This window comes from Homarus americanus, unplaced genomic scaffold (assembly GCF_018991925.1).
Source record: "Homarus americanus isolate GMGI-L3 unplaced genomic scaffold, GMGI_Hamer_2.0 scaffold37663, whole genome shotgun sequence".
NCBI classification, from domain to species: Eukaryota; Metazoa; Arthropoda; class Malacostraca; order Decapoda; family Nephropidae; genus Homarus; species Homarus americanus.
The window spans coordinates 103,717-123,457 of record NW_024734343.1 but is presented as its reverse complement, the minus strand read 5'-3'; the positions used below and the strand labels follow the sequence as shown (position 1 = coordinate 123,457).

The 19,741-nt window shown below is 49.7% G+C and overlaps 1 long non-coding RNA gene across 1 annotated transcript; it reads left to right on the top strand.

Annotated features, from left to right (window-relative positions):
- The first annotated feature begins 14,562 nt into the window (after positions 1 to 14,562).
- LOC121870204 lies at positions 14,563 to 16,121 on the top strand. Its single transcript, XR_006089676.1, has 3 exons — positions 14,563 to 14,617; positions 14,880 to 15,003; positions 16,060 to 16,121. It is a non-coding gene; the product is annotated as an uncharacterized LOC121870204 (long non-coding RNA).
- Positions 16,122 to 19,741: the final 3,620 nt, after the last annotated feature.

Sequence of the window (19,741 nt, the reverse complement as noted above, 5' to 3'; positions counted from 1 at the left end):
GCGGCAACTCCTTCAATTGGCTCCCAAAACACTTAGGACATTTTGGCGCGCAAATTCATAGTGAACATTTGGAAACAGTTGCCATTAAGGAGATATAGTTCCGGGTTTGTTATTAAATTATCAGTGATTGTTTTATTGGTTTTGTGTTTTTGGTTTAGTTAATGAATGGTTTAATATGGTTTTAAGTGTAAGAGTTAGTGATAAACTAATACTAATAATACATATTAATAGACAAATTGGCAACATAGGTAAGATTGCTAGGGAATATTTACCAAACAAATGGCGGGAAAGTTCATTGGGTAAGACCAACTTGATTCAGTAAAGACTCGCTAAGACCCCAGACCTGGCCCAGATTGATTCATTAAAGACCCGCTACACCCGCTTATTGTTCCTCTCTTCATGACGGTGATATTACCCACTTGATATCTTAATAAACTGTTATCTTATTTATCTGTCCGAGCTTTTTGTGGCCCCGCCTTGTTGCATAATGAAACTATATATATTCGTTCGTTTGTCTGTTTATCAATCTACTTAAAAGGTATTTTGGAAGATAGCGTGGGGGAGACATAGTATTATACCTAACTTAACACCACCTCCTCGAGCAGTGTTCTGGGGTAAGCCTTGAGCGGAGGAGGTATATGATTGGACGTCCCCAGAGTCTGTACTTAAAGGTGATTGGTCGAAAAGGCGAGATTAATGCAGTTAATATCTACGTAATGGGATTAGGTTAGGTTGAGTTAGGTTAGATTATGCGTGTTGTGTAACCAGATGTGATTGGTCCATATGGAGTGAGTATCTCGGTGCTGATAGGTCAATAGAGAGCACCTTATTGCTGATTGGCCAAAAGAGAAGTAAGATTAAAGCTAATTGGCTCATAGAACAAGAACCTGAGCGGCCCCCCAGATGAAAAAAAGTGATTATAATGTAGTGAACCATGTTGTGAGACTCTGTGGGTGGGGGGAGGTGGGTGAGGAGGGTGAGGGAGGGAGGGGTGAGTGGGGAGGTGAGTGGGGGGAGGAGGACCCAAGTAAAGTTCATTATAAAGGTGACATATAGAGTGACTGAGGTGATGCAGGGGGAGGAGGAGGAGGAGGGGTGAGGGAGGGAGGTGGGGGAGGTGTGGGGACCTACAAAGTTTATTATAAAGGTGACATATAGAGGACTGAGGTGATGGGGGGGGGGGAGGGAGGGGGGGAGGGGTGAGGGAGGGAGGAGGGGTGAGGGGAGGGAGGTGGGGTGAGGGACCCAAGTAAAGTCCATTATAAAGGTGACATATAGAGTGACTGAGGTGATGCAGGGGGGGGGGGGGGAGGAGGGTGAGGGGAGGGAGGGTGAGGGGAGGTGAGGGAGGGAGGTGAGGGACCCAAGTAAAGTCCATAGGGGACATATAGAGGACTGAGGTGATGCAGGGGGGGGGGGGGGGGGAGGGGTGAGGGAGGGAGGGTGAGAGGGAGGGGTGGGAGGGAGGGGGGGGAGGGAGGTGGGTGAGGGACGCAAAGCTTATAAAGGTGACAGTAGAGGACTGAGGATGCAGGGGGGGGGAGGAGGTGAGGGGAGGAGGGGTGAGGGAGGGTGAGGGAGGAGGGTGAGGGACCCAAGTAAAGTCCATTATAAAGGTGACAGAGTGACTGAGGTGATGCAGGGGGGGGGGGTGGGGAGGGAGGGGTGAGGGAGGGAGGGGTGGGAGGGAGGGGTGAGGGGAGGGAGGGTAGGGGAGGGGGAGGGGAGGAGGGACCCAAGTAAAGTTTCATTATAAAGGTGACATATAGAGGACTGAGGTGATGCAGGGGGGGGGAGGGAGGTGAGGGGAGGGAGGTGAGGGGGAGGGAGGGGTGAGGGGAGGAGGGGTGAGGGACTGGTAAAGTTCATAAAGGTGACATAGAGTGACTGAGGGATGCAGGGGGGAGGAGGGAGGTGAGGGGAGGGGTGAGGGGAGGGGAGGGAGGTGGGTGGGAGGGACCAAGTAAAGCCCATTATAAAGGTGACATATAGAGGACTGAGGTGATGCAGGGGGGGGTGGGGAGGGAGTAGGGAGGAGGTGGGGAGGGAGGGGTGAGGAGGGAGGGGTGAGGGAGGGAGGGTGGGTGAGGGACCCAAGTAAAGTTCATTATAAGGTGACATAGAGTGACTGAGGTGATGCAGGGGGGGTGGGGAGGGAGGTGAGGGGAGGGAGGGTGAGGGAGGAGGTGAGGGACCCAAGTAAAGTTCATAAAGGTGACATATAGAGTGACTGGAGGATGCAGGGGGGGGGGGGGAGGGAGGTGAGGGAGGGAGGGTGGTGGGGAGGGAGGTGGGGAGGGAGGGGAGGGAGGTGAGTGGGGAGGTGAGGGACCCAAGTAAAGTTCATTATAAAGGTGACATATAGAGTGACTGAGGTGATGCAGGGAGGGGGTGGGGAGGAGGTGAGGGGGAGGGGGAGGGGAGGGAGTGGGGTGAGGAGGGAGGAGGGAGGTGAGGGAGGAGGGTGGGGTGGGAGTGGGGGAGGTGGGGACCTGGCAAAGTTCTACATTATAAAGGTGACATATAGAGTGACTGAGGTGATGCAGGGGGGGGGTGGGTGAGGAGGGTGAGGAGGGAGGTGGGTGGAGGAGGAGGGTGTGGACCCAAGTAAAGTTCATTATAAAGGTGACATATAGAGGACTGAGGTGATGGGAGGGGGGGTGGGGGGGAGGGAGGGGTGGGAGGAGGTGAGGGAGGGAGGGAGGTGAGTGGGGAGGTGAGGGACCCAAGTAAAGTTCATATTATAAAGGTGACATATAGAGTGACTGGGGATGCAGGGAGGGGGGTGGGGGAGGGAGGGGAGGGGTGAGGGAGGGGAGGGTGGGAGGTGAGGGAGGGAGGGAGGGAGTGGGGAGAGGGAGGGGTGGGTGAGTGGGGGAGGTGGGGAGGGACCAAGTAAAGTCCATAGGGGTGAGAGAGGACTGAGGTGGATGAGGGGGGGAGGGAGGGGAGAGGGGAGGGTGAGGGAGGGGAGGTGGGGGGACCCAAGTAAAGTTCATTATAAAGGTGACATATAGAGGACTGAGGTGATGCAGGGGGGGGGGGGGAGGGAGGGAGGGGGAGGTGAGGAGGGAGGTGAGGAGTGGGAGGGGTGAGGAGGGAGGGAGGGAGGGTGAGGGAGGAGGGGGTGAGGGACCCAAGTAAAGCTCATTATAAAGGTGACATATAGAGTACTGAGGTGATGCAGGGGGGGGGGGAGGGAGGGAGGGGAGGGAGGGAGGGGTGAGGGAGGGTGGAGGGGAGGGAGGGTGAGGGTGAGGGAGGGAGGGAGGAGGGGAGGGGAGGGAGGTGGGGGAGGGGGGAGGTGAGGGACCAAGTAAAGTTCTATGAGGGACATATAGAGGACTGAGGTGATGCAGGGGGGGTGGGGAGGGAGGGGGGGTGAGGGAGGGAGGGGTGGGGTGAGGGGAGGTGAGGGAGGGAGGTGGGGAGGGGGAGGTGAGGGACCCAAGTAAAGTTCATTATAAAGGTGACAGAGTGACTGAGGTGATGCAGGGGGGTGGGGGAGGAGGGGGGGTGAGGGAGGAGGGGGTGAGGAGGGGTGGAGGAGGGAGGTGGGTGGAGGGGGAGGTGAGGGACCCAAGTAAAGTTCATTATAAAGGTGACATATAGAGTGACTGAGGATGCAGGGGGGGGTGGGGGAGGGAGGTGAGGGAGGGGTGAGGAGGGAGGTGGGTGGGTGAGTGGGGGGAGGTGAGGGGACCCAAGCAAGTTATTATAAAGGTGACATATAGAGTGACTGAGGTGATGCAGGGAGGGGGGGGGAGGGAGGTGAGGGGAGGTGAGGGAGGAGGGGGGGTGAGTGGGGGGAGGTGAGGGACCCAAGTAAAGTACATAAAGGTGACAATAGAGTGACTGAGGTGATGCAGGGGGGGGGGTGGGGGAGGGAGGGGGGAGGGAGGGAGGGTGGGTGGGAGGGGAGGGGTGGGTGAGTGGGGGAGGTGAGGGACCGCAAAGTTCATTATAAGGTGACAATAGAGTGACTGAGGTGATGCAGGGGAGGGGGTGGGGGAGGGAGGGAGGGGAGGGTGAGGAGGAGGGGGTGGGTGAGTGGGGAGGGGTGAGGGACCCGCAAAGTCTTATTATAAAGGTGACATATAGAGTGACTGAGGGTGATGCAGGGGGTGGGGGGTGGGGGGGAGGGAGGGTGAGGGAGGGAGGGGTGGAGGGAGGGAGGGTGAGTGGGGGAGGGAGGACCCAAGTAAAGTTCATTATAAAGGTGACATATAGAGTGACTGAGGATGCAGGGGGGGGTGGGGGAGGGGTGAGGAGGGAGGTGGGGAGGGGAGGGAGGGGTGGGTGAGTGGGGGAGGTGAGGGACCCAGTAAAGTTCATTATAAAGGTGACATATAGAGTGACTGAGGTGATGCAGGGGGGGTGGGGGGAGGAGGGGGTGAGGAGGGGGAGGTGGGGGAGGGAGGGAGGGAGGAGGTGAGGGAGGGAGGGAGGGTGAGGAGGGAGGGGGGTGAGTGGGGGAGGGACCCAAGTAAAGTTCATTATAAAGGTGATATAGAGGACTGAGGTGATGCAGGGGGGGGGTGGGGAGGGAGGGGGTGAGGAGGGAGGGTGGGTGAGGGAGGTGAGGGAGGGAGGGTGAGTGGGGGAGGTGAGGGACCCGTAAAGTTCATTATAAAGGTGACATATAGAGTGACTGAGGTGATGCAGGGGGGGGGGGAGGAGGGGGGTGAGGGAGGGAGGGGTGAGGGAGGGGTGAGGGAGGGAGGGTGAGGGAGGGGTGAGGAGGAGGGAGGGAGGGTGAGGGACCCAAGTAAAGTTCATTATAAAGGTGACATATAGAGTGACTGAGGTGATGCAGGGGGGGTGGGGGAGGGAGGGGAGGGAGGGGAGGGTGAGGGAGGGGAGGGGAGAGGGGAGGGGTGAGGGAGGGAGGGGGGGAGGGGAGGGACCCAAGTAAATTCATTATAAAGGTGACATATAGAGTGACTGAGGTGATGCAGGGGGGGGGGTGGGGGAGGGAGGTGAGGAGGGAGGGGGTGAGGGAGGGAGGGTGAGGGACCCAAGTACAGTCTATTATAAAGGTGACATATAGAGGACTGAGGATGCAGGGGGGGGGGTGGGGAGGGAGGGAGGTGAGGGAGGGAGGGTGAGGGAGGGAGGGTGAGGGAGGGAGGGGGGTGAGTGGGGGGTGAGGGACCCAAGTAAAGTTCATTATAAAGGTGACAGAGTGACTGAGGATGCAGGGGGGTGGGGGGGAGGGAGGGGGGAGGGAGGGAGGGTGGGTGAGTGGGGTGGGGGAGGGGAGGGCGGGGTGAGGGGGGAGGTGAGGGACCCAGTAAAGTTTATTATAAAGGTGACATATAGAGTGACTGAGGTGATGCAGGGGGTGGGGGAGAGGGGTGGGAGGGAGAGGAGGGGAGGTGAGGGAGGGAGGGGAGGGGAGGGGGTGAGGGGAGGTGGAGGGACCAAAGTTCATTATAAAGGTGACATATAGAGTGACTGAGGTGATGCAGGGGGGGGGGGGGAGGAGGTGGGAGGGGAGGAGGGTGAGGGAGGAGGTGGAGGGGGAGGGTGGGTGAGGAGGTGAGGGACCCAAGTATATTATAAAGGTGACATATAGAGGACTGAGGTGATGCAGGGGGGGTGGGGTGAGGGGGGAGGTGAGGTGGGTGACTGAGGTGATGCAGGGGTGGGGGGGTGAGGGAGGGAGGGGTGAGGGAGGGAGGGTGAGGGGAGGAGGGTGAGGGAGGGGAGGTGAGGGAGGGTGAGTGAGGGAGGGTGAGTGGGTGAGGGAGGGAGGGATCAGGTCACTTCAGGGAAGGACAGAGGAGAAACAGGTCACATAGATTCGTATAGAATCATATTAAGGGTCAAGCTATAACCTCCATGATTGGTTAACCTGTGCATCTGGCTGGGAATCTTCCGGAAAGTGTGAACCCCGGATAATTAATCGTTCCCAAAGCCACACTTTTCCAGAAATTTACGGGTTTGAGGAATTCTGCGTGATGGATATATTACTGTATATTGTTATTTTGGTCATCCACCGAATGTTAGGATTTTAAGTTTAGGTCAAGATGGTTGAAATTATCTGTTTCTGGTAGTTATGATGAGTTTTGAACAATTGTGATCTACGGTTCTTCCAAATAGTTGGATTAATAAAATAATAATTTTATCCCATAACTTATTAAGAAACCTAACCTAACCAACAACGGGTGGCTAATAATTATGATATTATTTACATGTCTAATTTATTAAACCTAACCTAACCAACAACGGGTGGCTAATAATTATGATATTATTTACATGTCTAATTTATTAAACCTAACCTAACCAACAACGGGTGGCTAATAATTATGATATTATTTACATGTCTAATTTTTGCAGGTGATATTGTTCCCCTGGAACCTAATGTTCAAACGATCGTGGTGGCGGAACTCTCCTTAGAGGCAATAAAGGCCCACCTGCCTCCAAGAAGGGTTCACCAAGAGTTAAAGAAAGGGAAGCAATTAACAAATACTGCCGTTTTCATTGTAAGTCTTACGTCACCCATGATTATTACACTGTGTGCCTAGCCAACAAACAGTGTACTTCAGTGTTCTACCCATGACTATTACACTGTGTACCTAGCCAACAAACAGTGTACTTCAGTGTTCTACCCATGACTATTACACTGTGTACCTAGCCAACAAACAGTGTACTTCAGTGTTCTACCCATGACTATTACACTGTGTACCTAGCCAACAAACAGTGTACTTCAGTGTTCTACCCATGACTATTACACTGTGTACCTAGCCAACAAACAGTGTACTTCAGTGTTCACCCATGACTATTACACTGTGTGCCTAGCCAACAAACAGTGTACTTCAGTGTCCACCCATGACTATTACACTGTGTACCTAGCCAACAAACAGTGTACTTCAGTGTTCACCCATGACTATTACACTGTGTACCTAGCCAACAAACAGTGTACTTCAGTGTTCTACCCATGACTATTACACTGTGTACCTAGCCAACAAACAGTGTACTTCAGTGTTCTACCCATGACTATTACACTGTGTACCTAGCCAACAAACAGTGTACTTCAGTGTTCTACCCATGACTATTACACTGTGTACCTAGCCAACAAACAGTGTACTTCAGTGTTCTACCCATGACTATTACACTGTGTACCTAGCCAACAAACAGTGTACTTCAGTGTTCTACCCATGACTATTACACTGTGTACCTAGCCAACAAACAGTGTACTTCAGTGTTCTACCCATGACTATTACACTGTGTACCTAGCCAACAAACAGTGTACTTCAGTGTTCTACCCATGACTATTACACTGTGTACCTAGCCAACAAACAGTGTACTTCAGTGTTCTACCCATGACTATTACACTGTGTACCTAGCCAACAAACAGTGTACTTCAGTGTTCTACCCATGACTATTACACTGTGTACCTAGCCAACAAACAGTGTACTTCAGTGTTCTACCCATGACTATTACACTGTGTACCTAGCCAACAAACAGTGTACTTCAGTGTTCTACCCATGACTATTACACTGTGTACCTAGCCAACAAACAGTGTACTTCAGTGTTCTACCCATGACTATTACACTGTGTACCTAGCCAACAAACAGTGTACTTCAGTGTTCTACCCATGACTATTACACTGTGTACCTAGCCAACAAACAGTGTACTTCAGTGTTCTACCCATGACTATTACACTGTGTGCCTAGCCAACAAACAGTGTACTTCAGTGTTCTACCCATGACTATTACACTGTGTACCTAGCCAACAAACAGTGTACTTCAGTGTTCTACCCATGACTATTACACTGTGTGTGCCTAGCCAACAAACAGTGTACTTCAGTGTTCTACCCATGACTATTACACTGTGTGCCTAGCCAACAAACAGTGTACTTCAGTGTTCTACCCATGACTATTACACTGTGTACCTAGCCAACAAACAGTGTACTTTAGTGTTGCACCCATGACTATTACACTGTGTACCTAGCCAACAAACAGTGTACTTCAGTGTTGCACCCATGACTATTACACTGTGTACCTAGCCAACAAACAGTGTACTTCAGTGTTCTACCCATGACTATTGTTACACTGTGTACCTTAGCCAACAAACAGTGTACTTCAGTGTTGCACTCCATGACTATTACACTGTGTACCTCCAGCCAACAAACAGTACTAGTAATTCTACCCATATTCATTACACTGTGTACCTAGCCAACAAACAGTGTACTTCAGTGTTCTACCCATGACTATTACACTGTGTACCTAGCCAACAAACAGTGTACTTCAGTGTTCTACCCATGACTATTACACTGTGTACCTAGCCAACAAACAGTGTACTTCAGTGTTCTACCCATGACTATTACACTGTGTGCCTAGCCAACAAACAGTGTACTTCAGTGTTCTACCCATGACTATTACACTGTGTACCTAGCCAACAAACAGTGTACTTCAGTGTTCTACCCATGACTATTACACTGTGTACCTAGCCAACAAACAGTGTACTTCAGTGTTGCACCCATGACTATTACACTGTGTACCTAGCCAACAAACAGTGTACTTCAGTGTTCTACCCATGACTATTACACTGTGTACCTAGCCAACAAACAGTGTACTTCAGTGTTCTACCCATGACTATTACACTGTGTACCTAGCCAACAAACAGTGTACTTCAGTGTTCTACCCATGACTATTACACTGTGTACCTAGCCAACAAACAGTGTACTTCAGTGTTCTACCCATGACTATTACACTGTGTACCTAGCCAACAAACAGTGTACTTCAGTGTTCTACCCATGACTATTACACTGTGTACCTAGCCAACAAACAGTGTACTTCAGTGTTCTACCCATGACTATTACACTGTGTACCTAGCCAACAAACAGTAAAATTTTGTTCCACCCATGACTACACTGTGTACCTAGCTAACAAACAGTGTAATCACTTCAGTGAAACACCCATGACTATTACACTGTGTACCTAGCCAACAAACAGAAAGTGTACTAGTGTTCTACCCATGACTATTACACTGTGTACTAGCCACCAAACAGTGTACTTCAGTGTTGCACCCATGACTATTACACTGTGTACCTGAAATAACAAACAGTGTACTCTAAAAGTTCTACCCATGACTATTACACTGTAAATTTCCAGCTAACAAACAGTGTACTTCAGTGTTCTACCTATGACTAGTTACACTGTGTACCTAGCTAACAAATATGTACTTCAGTAAGCCTCTACCCATGACTATTACATCAGTACCTAGGCCAACAAACAGTGTACTTCAGTGTTCTACCCATGACTATTACACTGTGTACCTAGCCAACAAACAGTGTACTTCAGTGTTCTACCCATGACTATTACACTGTGTACCTAGCCAACAAACAGTGTACTTCAGTGTTCTACCCATTACTATTACACTGTGACTGGTACCCTACCCTCATGGTCTCAGAGACTGTGTAATATTCACTTAACCAACTTTTACCTAGACAGTTATGGTATATTGACTATATCATATAATATATATTGAGCTGCTATATACACTACTGTAGGTTGAGCTGCTATATACACTACTATAGAGATGAACTGCTATATACACTACTGTACCTGTTTGTTACTCTCCTCTAGGGATTGCTCATGTCTACTGGAAGTTATACAGTGGTAAAGGAAACACTGCAGTTTAAAGTCATGTTAAGGGAAGGTAAGTTTATACATAATCTCAACCCTTAGTTGTCCTTCTAACATTAACCTAAACTAACATTAACCTAAACTAACATTAACCTAAACTAACATTAACCTAAACTAACATTAACCTAAACTAACATTAACCTAAACTAACATTAACCTAAACTAACATTAACCTAAACTAACATTAACCTAAACTAACATTAACCTAAACTAACATTAACCTAAACTAACATTAACCTAAACTAACATTAACCTAAACTAACATTAACCTAACATAACATTAACCTAAACTAACATTAACCTAACCCAACACAACACACCACAACACACCCCAACCCAACACAACACACCACAACACAACACACCCCAACACAACACACCCCAACACAACACACCCCAACACAACACACCAACACAACACACCCCAACACAACACACCCCAACACGACACACCCCAACACGACACACCCCAACAACACACAACACAACACACCCCAACACAACCACCCCAACCACAACAACACGACACCCCAACACGACACACCACAACACAACACACCCCAACACAACACACCCCAACAAACACACCCCAACCGACACACCCCAACACGACACACCCCAACACAACACACCCCAACACAACACACCACAACACGACACACCCAACACGACACCCACACACCCCAACACAACACACCCCCAACACAACACACCCCCAACACAACACACCCCAACACAACACACCAACACGACACACCCCAACACAACACACCCCAACACACACACCCCAACACGACACACCCCAACACACACCCCAACACACCACCCCAACACAACACACCCCAACACACCCACCAACACACCCCAACAACACAACACACCCCAACACAACACACCCCAACACACACACGACACACTCAACACACCACAACGACACACCCCAACACAACACACCCCAACACAACACACAACCGACACACCCCAACACAACACACCCACACCACAACACACCCCAACACACACAACACGACACACCCCAACACAACACACCCCAACACAACACACCCCAACACAACACACCCCAACACAACACACCCCAACACAAACACCCCAACACGACACACCCCAACACGACACACCCCAACACAACACACCCCAACACAACACACCCCAACACAACACACCCCAACACAACACACCCCAACACAACACACCCGACACACCCAACACAACACACCCCAACACAACACACCCCAACAACACACAACACAACACACACACACCCCAACACAACACACCACAACACAACACACCCAACACAACACACCCCAACACGACACACCCCAACACAACACACCCCAACACAACACACCCCAACACAACACACCCCAACACAACACCCCAACACAACACACCACAACACGACACACCCCAACACAACACACCCCAACACGACACACCACAACACGACACACCTACACACACCCCAACACGACACACCCCAACGCAACACACCCCAACACAACCACCCCAACGCAACACACCCCAACGCATCACACCCCCAACGCAACACACCCCAACACAACACACCCCAACACGACATCACCCCAACGCACTAACCACACAACACAACACACCTCAACACAACACACCCCAACACAACACACCCCAACACCCAACACACCCCAACACAACACACTAACACAACACACCCCAACACAACACACCCCAACACACACCACCCCAACACGACACACCAACACGACACACCCCAACACAACACACCACAACACACAACACACACCCCAACATAACACACCCCAACACACACACAACACACCCCAACACAACACACCCCAACACACAACGACACACCCCAACACGACACACCCCAACACAACACACCACAACACACCCCAACAGACACACCCCAACACAACACACCCACCACAACACACCCCAACACAACACACCCCAACACACACAACACAACACACCCCAACACAACACACCCCAACACAACACACCCCAACACAACACACCCAAACACAACACACCAACACGACACACCCCAACACAACACACCACAACACACCCCAACACAACACACCCCAACACAACACACCCCAACACAACACACCCCAACACACCCCAACACAACACACCCAACACAACACACCCCAACACAACACCCCCAACACAACACACCACAACACACCCCAACACAACACACCCCAACACAACACACCAACAACACACCCCAACACAACACACCCCAACACAACACACCCCAACACAACACACCCCAACACAACACACTACACACCCCAACACAACACACCCCAACACAACACACCCCAACACAACACACAACACAACACACCCCAACACACCCCAACACAACACACCCCAACACAACACACCCCAACACAACACACCCCAACACAACACACCCCAACACAACACACCCCAACACACCAACACAACACACACTAACACACACACAACACACCCCCACCACACCCCAACCACACCCCAACACAACACACCCCAACACAACACACCCCAACACAACACACCCCAACACACACAACCCACACCCCAACACAACACACCCCCAACACACCCCAACAACACACCCCAACACAACACACCCCAACACAACACACCCCAACACAACACACCCCAACACAACACACCCCAACACAACACACCCCAACACAACACACCCCCCAACACACAACACAACACACCCCAACGACACACCCCAACACAACACACCCCAACACAACACACCTCACACAACACACCCCAACACAACACACCCCAACACAACACACCCAAACACAACACACCCCAACACGACACACCCCAACACAACACACCACAACACACCCCAACACAACACACCCCAACACAACACACCCCAACACAACACACCCCAACACAACACACCCCAACACAACACACCCCAACACAACACACCCCAACACACCCCAACACAACACACCCCAACACAACACACTACACAACACACCCCAACACAACACACCCCAACACAACACCCCAACACACCCAACACAACACACCCCAACACAACACACCCCAACACAACACAACACACACAACACACCCCAACTAACACACCCCAACACACCCCAACACACACCCCAACACAACACACCCCACAACACACAACACAACACACCCCAACACAACACACACAACACAACACACCCCAACACAACACACCCCAACACAACACACCCCAACACACCCCCACACACACCCCAACACAACACAACACACCCCAACACAACACACCCCCAACACACCCCAACACACACAACACAACACACCCCAACCCACACCCCAACACAACACACCCACACAACACACCCCAAACACAACACACTAACACACCCAACACACCCCAACACAACACACAACACAACACACCACAACACACCCCAACACACCCCAACACACCCAACACAACACACCCCAACACAACACACCCCCAACACAACACACCCCACAACACACCACAACACAACACACCCCAACACAACACACCCCAACACAACACACCCCAACACACCCCAACACAACACACCCCCAACACAACACACCCCAACACAACACACCCCAACACACACTAACACAACACACCCCAACACAACACACCCCAACACAACACACCCCAACACAACACACCCCAACACAACACACCCCAACACAACACACCCCAACACAACACACCCCAACACACACACACAACACAACACACACCAACACAAAACACACCCCAACACAACACACCACAACCCCCAACACACCCAACATACACACCCCAACACAACACACCCCAACACAACACACCCCAACACAACACACCCAACACAACACACCCCAACACAACACACCCCAACAACACACCCCCACACAACACACCCCAACACAACACACACCCACAACACACCCCAACACAACACACCCCCAACACAACACACCCAACACAACACACCCCAACACAACACACCCCAACACACCCAACACAACACACCCCAACACAACACACCCCAACACAACACACCCCCAACACAACACACCCCAACACAACACACCCCAACACAACACACCCCAACACAACACACCACCCCAACACAACACACCCCAACACAACACACCCCAACACAACACACCCCAACACAACACACCCCAACACAACACACCCCAACACAACACTCCCCAACAACACACCCCAACACACACACCCCAACACAACACACCCAACACAACACACCCCAACACACCACAACACACCCCAACACAACACACCCCAACACAACACACCCCAACACAACACACCCCAACACAACACACCCCAACACAACACTCCCTAATGCTAACTAAACACAACACTAACACTGTATGTATTTCTTCATATACACATTGTGGTAAGATAAGTTTGTTTGTTTGTTTCAGTCAAGCCAACTGGTGAAATGGGAAGTGCAATTGAAGTGATGTTCAATGACGACTTGGCTCATGATCTAAATGAGCATCTTAAGAAGACCCAAGAAGACAAATGGGTTATGATATGTGGTTACAAACTGCAAAAAAGAGCATTGTATGTTGGAATGGGGGGAAATGTACGAATTTTTTATGTCCCCTCCCTCAGCAGTCCACTTCCCGACATAAATATGATAACAATTTGGGAGTGTAGGAAAAACATTGATAAAAGAATAATGTATGGAGTCATTAAGGAGGTGGTCAAACACCCAACAATTACGATAAGAGGAACATACCACACACTACTCTCTATCGTAGATCCTACGTGCCTGCACCCCCGCGCCTCGATCAACGACATGCTTTTACATATTTTTTTAAATGAACCCAATTTAGTGAAGCTCCGAGGGACTGTCGAGAGAGGACAGATTATCAGGACTTCTAATATGATGGTACGTTGATGACCCTGTGTGTGTACTGTACATTGTGAACAACAGCTCTCTAACTTGTGTACAATTATCTAAACTAACTGAGGTTAGGTTAGCATTAAGGGGTTTAATCATCAACTGGGGTGTACAGTAACCTTCACTCCCCAGGCAGTCTTAGTGTTTAATCATTAGCTGAAATAAACTGGGGTGCCTAATGTTCACCTGAGCCTATCTTGTTGTTGTTCAGTGAAGGAAAATTATTTATTTATTTATTTATTTATTTCAGGTGGAGCACTACAATAATAAGTATGTGGCCAAGGTTTTCTCGGCCAAATCAGTGGTAAGATTTAGTTCAGCATGCAGTGAAGAGTTTGAACCTATTACTGACTATGAAAATTACAGAGTCACTGGTAAGATTACGTCGTACAGCTCGTTGAAATATGGATGATCCGGATGTAGTTAAACCCAGATGATGTGGATGAGTGTTTCTGAATCTGTGTCAGCTAATATGTTGATTCCTGACCCTTCAACTACTTTCTGTGTACTGTCCCACACTACTGTACTGTCCCCACACTACTGTGTCACTGCCCCACACTATACTGTGTCACTGTCCCCACACTGTACTGTATCACTGCCCCCACACTGTACTGTGTCACTGCCCCCACACTACTGTGTCACTGCCCCCACACTACTGTGTCACTGCCCCCACACTGTACCAGCCTGCCCCCACACTGTACTGCCGTATCACTGCCCCCACACTGTACTGTGTCACTGCCCCCACACTGTACTGTGTCACTGCCCCACACTACCGTGTCACTGCCCCACACTATTGTAATTGTCCCCACACTGTACTGTGTCACTGCCCCACACCGTACTGTGTCACTGCCCCACACGACTGTACTGTCCCCACACTGTACTGTGTCACTGTCCCCACACTGTACTGTGTCACTGCCCTACACTATTGTACTGTCCCCACACTGTACTGTGTCACTGCCCCACACTGTACTGTGTCACTGCCCCACACTATTGTACTGTCCCCACACTGTACTGTAAATACCGTCTCACACTCACGTGTCACTGACCCCCACACTGTACTGTGTCACTGTCTCCACACTACTGTGTCACTGACCCCACACTGTACTGTGTCACTGCTCCACACTACTGTGTCACTGCCCCACACCACGTGTCACTGCCCCACACACTGTACTGTCCCCACACTGTACTGTGTCACTGCCCCACACTATTGTACTGTCCCCACACTGTACTGTGTCACTGCCCCACACTACTGTGTCACTGCCCCACACTATTGTACTGTCCCCACACTGTACTGTGTCACTGCCCCACACTACTGTGTCACTGCCCCACACTATTGTACTGTCCCCACACTGTACTGTGTCACTGCCCTAAAGTTGATATTACTGGAGGAAACAACACAATAATATTTGTCATTGTCGTGTTTTCCACAGATGTGGAGAAGGCGGAAATAACCCGCCTGAGAGAGTGGTGGGCCTCTCACCACCATGAACTTTTGTCATGGGTGCAGCAGAGGGACCGCTCTCAACAGGTTGCCCAACCACCAAGGTGCTTGTCTTTCAATAGTTGAACAAGTTATTTCTTTGTAATAATAATATAGTCACTCCACATACTGTAATGTTATATATTGTCTTGCCAGTTGTCGTATGGCTGCTGTGATTGGCAGGTCATTATTATCAATAATTTTCCATAAGGATTGATCACTCAAGTGTGGTTGTGTTGTTTTGCAGGGTGCAGGACACTGTCAGGGTGGAGGACAGTGCCAGGGTGAAGGACACTGATCGTCCCATCAAAAGAACCTATCCATCGCCCAGGGGGTCAAGTACACCCGCTAAACGTAAGTGTTGAATTTTTCACGTTTTATTTTTTGTTTTCGTCGTTAATCGGTCTTATTTTTCTCGCGTGTGTTGGTATACGGCAGTCGATTATCGGAAAGTACACTCACGGCCTCAGCCTAACCTAACCCCTTGATGAGTGCGGTCTGGTAAATGTGGAAGAAACGTTTTAGAATAATTTATCCTCCGGGACGTACGACCGACTCTGCCTCCATCCAACACCGTGCGGCAGACGCGTACACGATCTTTTATTTAACAATATTGACAATGTTCAAATAGCCTTACACAAACTGTCAAACTCAGACCCAAGTAGAGTACAATTATACAAGACTATCAATGCAACTGTTGATACAATGTGTAATACAAAGATAAAGATGAACGAGTGGACACCAGTGAGAGTGGGTGGCCAGGAACATATGAGGCAGGGGCCATGGAGGAGGAACAGGGGCCATGGAGGAAGAACAGGGGCCATGGAGGAGGAACAGAGGCCATGGAGGAGGAACAGGGGCCATGGAGGAAGAACAGGGGCCATGGAGGAGAACAGAGGCCATGGAGGAGGAACAGGGGCCATGGAGGAGGAACAGGGGCCATGGAGGAAGAACAGGGGCCATGCAGGAGGAACAGAGGCCATGGAGGAGGAACAGGGGCCATGGAGGAAGAACAGGGGCCATGGAGGAGGAACAGAGGCCATGGAGGAGGAACAGGGGCCATGGAGGAGGAACAGGGGCCATGTGGTGTTATTCAGTTGGTGAAGAGTGCCCATAACTTATTAACTTGAAGATTAATGGTGGCTCTTATGACACAATTGTTAACTCAACACATGTTATTGCTGGGTTCAAACAGCTGCCTTTAACCCAACAGTTCAGGAGTGAAGGTTAACAATTATACTCTGTATAAAAGATTTAAAAAATGACAACCATAATAAGTGTGTAGGTTCCATAACAACTAATATATAAACAATAAACTATTTTGTAATAGTAATTTACACCCATAAATAATAGAGCAGCACTGAATGGTTAATACTTAACTAAACCCAATTTGAAAAGGTATCCACCACTGACAAACTGAGACATCCTTCCACCTCCAAGGCCAGCCAGTGACTGACTTGGCTCCAATATTAATAAACTCCCACATTATGCTACAAAAATGCCTTCATACATACAGAAAAATATTTGATGTATCAAATACCAGCCCTGCTCTCACATCATTAGATACAATTATATTTACCCAACTTGGGGTGAAATATATTTCACTGTACACAGTACATTACCCCATTCATAACAACACACCATCAATATAGTATTTCAACTGTTGTAAATTTGTTAACTGAAAGAATGGATTATGAAACTGTTTGTTGTGCAGTTCATCTAATACTTCATGTATATAGTTACAAGTCAACCATTTTATGTGTTTTAGTTTATTTACTCGTGGTTTTGTGTTACTGGTTGAATCGGTGGACTTTTATTGATGTTTGGTCTTTTAAAACATTTGGACCATTTTATTGTATGTCAAATTTTAGTGTAAACTTTGTATTAATAATTTGTGATCATTAAAACATCTATCTATCTACAGGAGCGTATATGTCACCTCCTCCATTTGACCTGGAGAGCCTCTCTGAGGCAGAGGGAGCAATGTCGGCCAATAGCGAGTAATGTAAGTCACGGTATTGTTCTGTACTGCCTTCTCTCTCCCTCCTATATCCTTCTCTCCCTCCTATATCCTTCTCTCCCTCCTATATCCTTCTCTCCCTCCTATATCCTTCTCTCCCTCCTCCTATATCCTTCTCTCCCTCCTATATCCTTCTCTCCCTCCTCCTATATCCTTCTCTCCCTCCTCCTATATCCTTCTCTCCCTCCTCCTATATCCTTCTCTCCCTCCTCCTATATCCTTCTCTTCCTCCTCCTATATCCTTCTCTCCCTCCACCTATATCCTTCTCTCCCTCCACCTATATCCTTCTCTTCATCCTCCTATATCCTTCTCTTCCTCCTCCTATATCCTTCTCTTGCTCCTCCTATATCCTTCTCTTGCTCCTCCTATATCCTTCTCTCCCTCCTCCTATATCCTTCTCTTCCTCCTCCTATATCCTTCTCTCCCTCCACCTATATCCTTCTCTTCTGCCTCCTATATCCTTCTCTCCCTCCTCTTATATCCTTCTCTCCCTCCTATATCCTTCTCTCCCTCCTCCTATATCCTTCTCTCCCTCCTATATCCTTCTCTCCCTCCTCTATATCCTTCTCTCCCCTCCTCCTATATCCTTCTCTCCCTCCTCCTATATCCTTCTCTCCCTCCTATATCCTTCTCTCCCCTCCTCCTATATCCTTCTCTCCCTCCTATATCCTTCTCTCCCTCCTCCTATATCCTTCTCTCCCTCCTCCTATATCCTTCTCTCCCTCCTCCTATATCCTTCTCTCCCTCTATATCCTTCTCTCTCCTCCTCCTATATCCTTCTCTCCCTCCTATATCCTTCATCTCCCTCCTCTATATCCTTCTCTCCCTATCCTCTATATCCTTCTCTCCCTCCTCCTATAGCCTTCTCTCCCTCCTATATCCTTCTCCCTCCTCTATATCCTTCTCTCCCTCCTATATCCTTCTCTCCCTCCTCCTATATCCTTCTCTCCCTCCTCCTATATCCTTCTCTCCCCATCTATATCCTTCTCTCCCCCCCTCCTATATCCTTCCTCTCCTCTCCTATATCCTTCTCTCCCTCCTATCCTTCTCCTCCCTCCTCTATATCCTTCTCTCCTCCTCTATATCCTTCTCTCCCTCCTCCTATATCCTTCTCTCCCTCCTATATCCTTCTCTCCCTCCTCCTATATCCTTCTCTCCCTCCTCCTATATCCTTCTCTCCCCCCTCCTATATCCTTCTCCCTCCTCCTTTATCCTTCTCACCCTTCTATATCCTTCTCTCCCTCCTCCTATATCCTTCTCTCCCTCCTCCTATATCCTTCTCTCCCTCCTCCTATATCCTTCTCTCCCTCCTCCTATATCCTTCTCTCCCTCCTCCTTTATCCTTCTCTCCCTCCTCCTTTATCCTTCTCACCCTTCTTTATCCTTCTCCTCCTCCTGTATCCTTCTCCCCTCTGCTGTCCTTCTCTCCCTCCTCCTTTGTCTTCTCACCCTTCTGTATCCTTCTCTCTCCCTCCTCCTATATCCTTCTCTCCCTCCTCCTATATCCTTCTCTCCCCCCTCCTATATCCTTCTCCCCTCCTCTTTATCCTTCTCACCCCTTCTATATCCTTCTCTCCCTCCTCCTATATCCTTCTCTCCCTCCTCCTATAT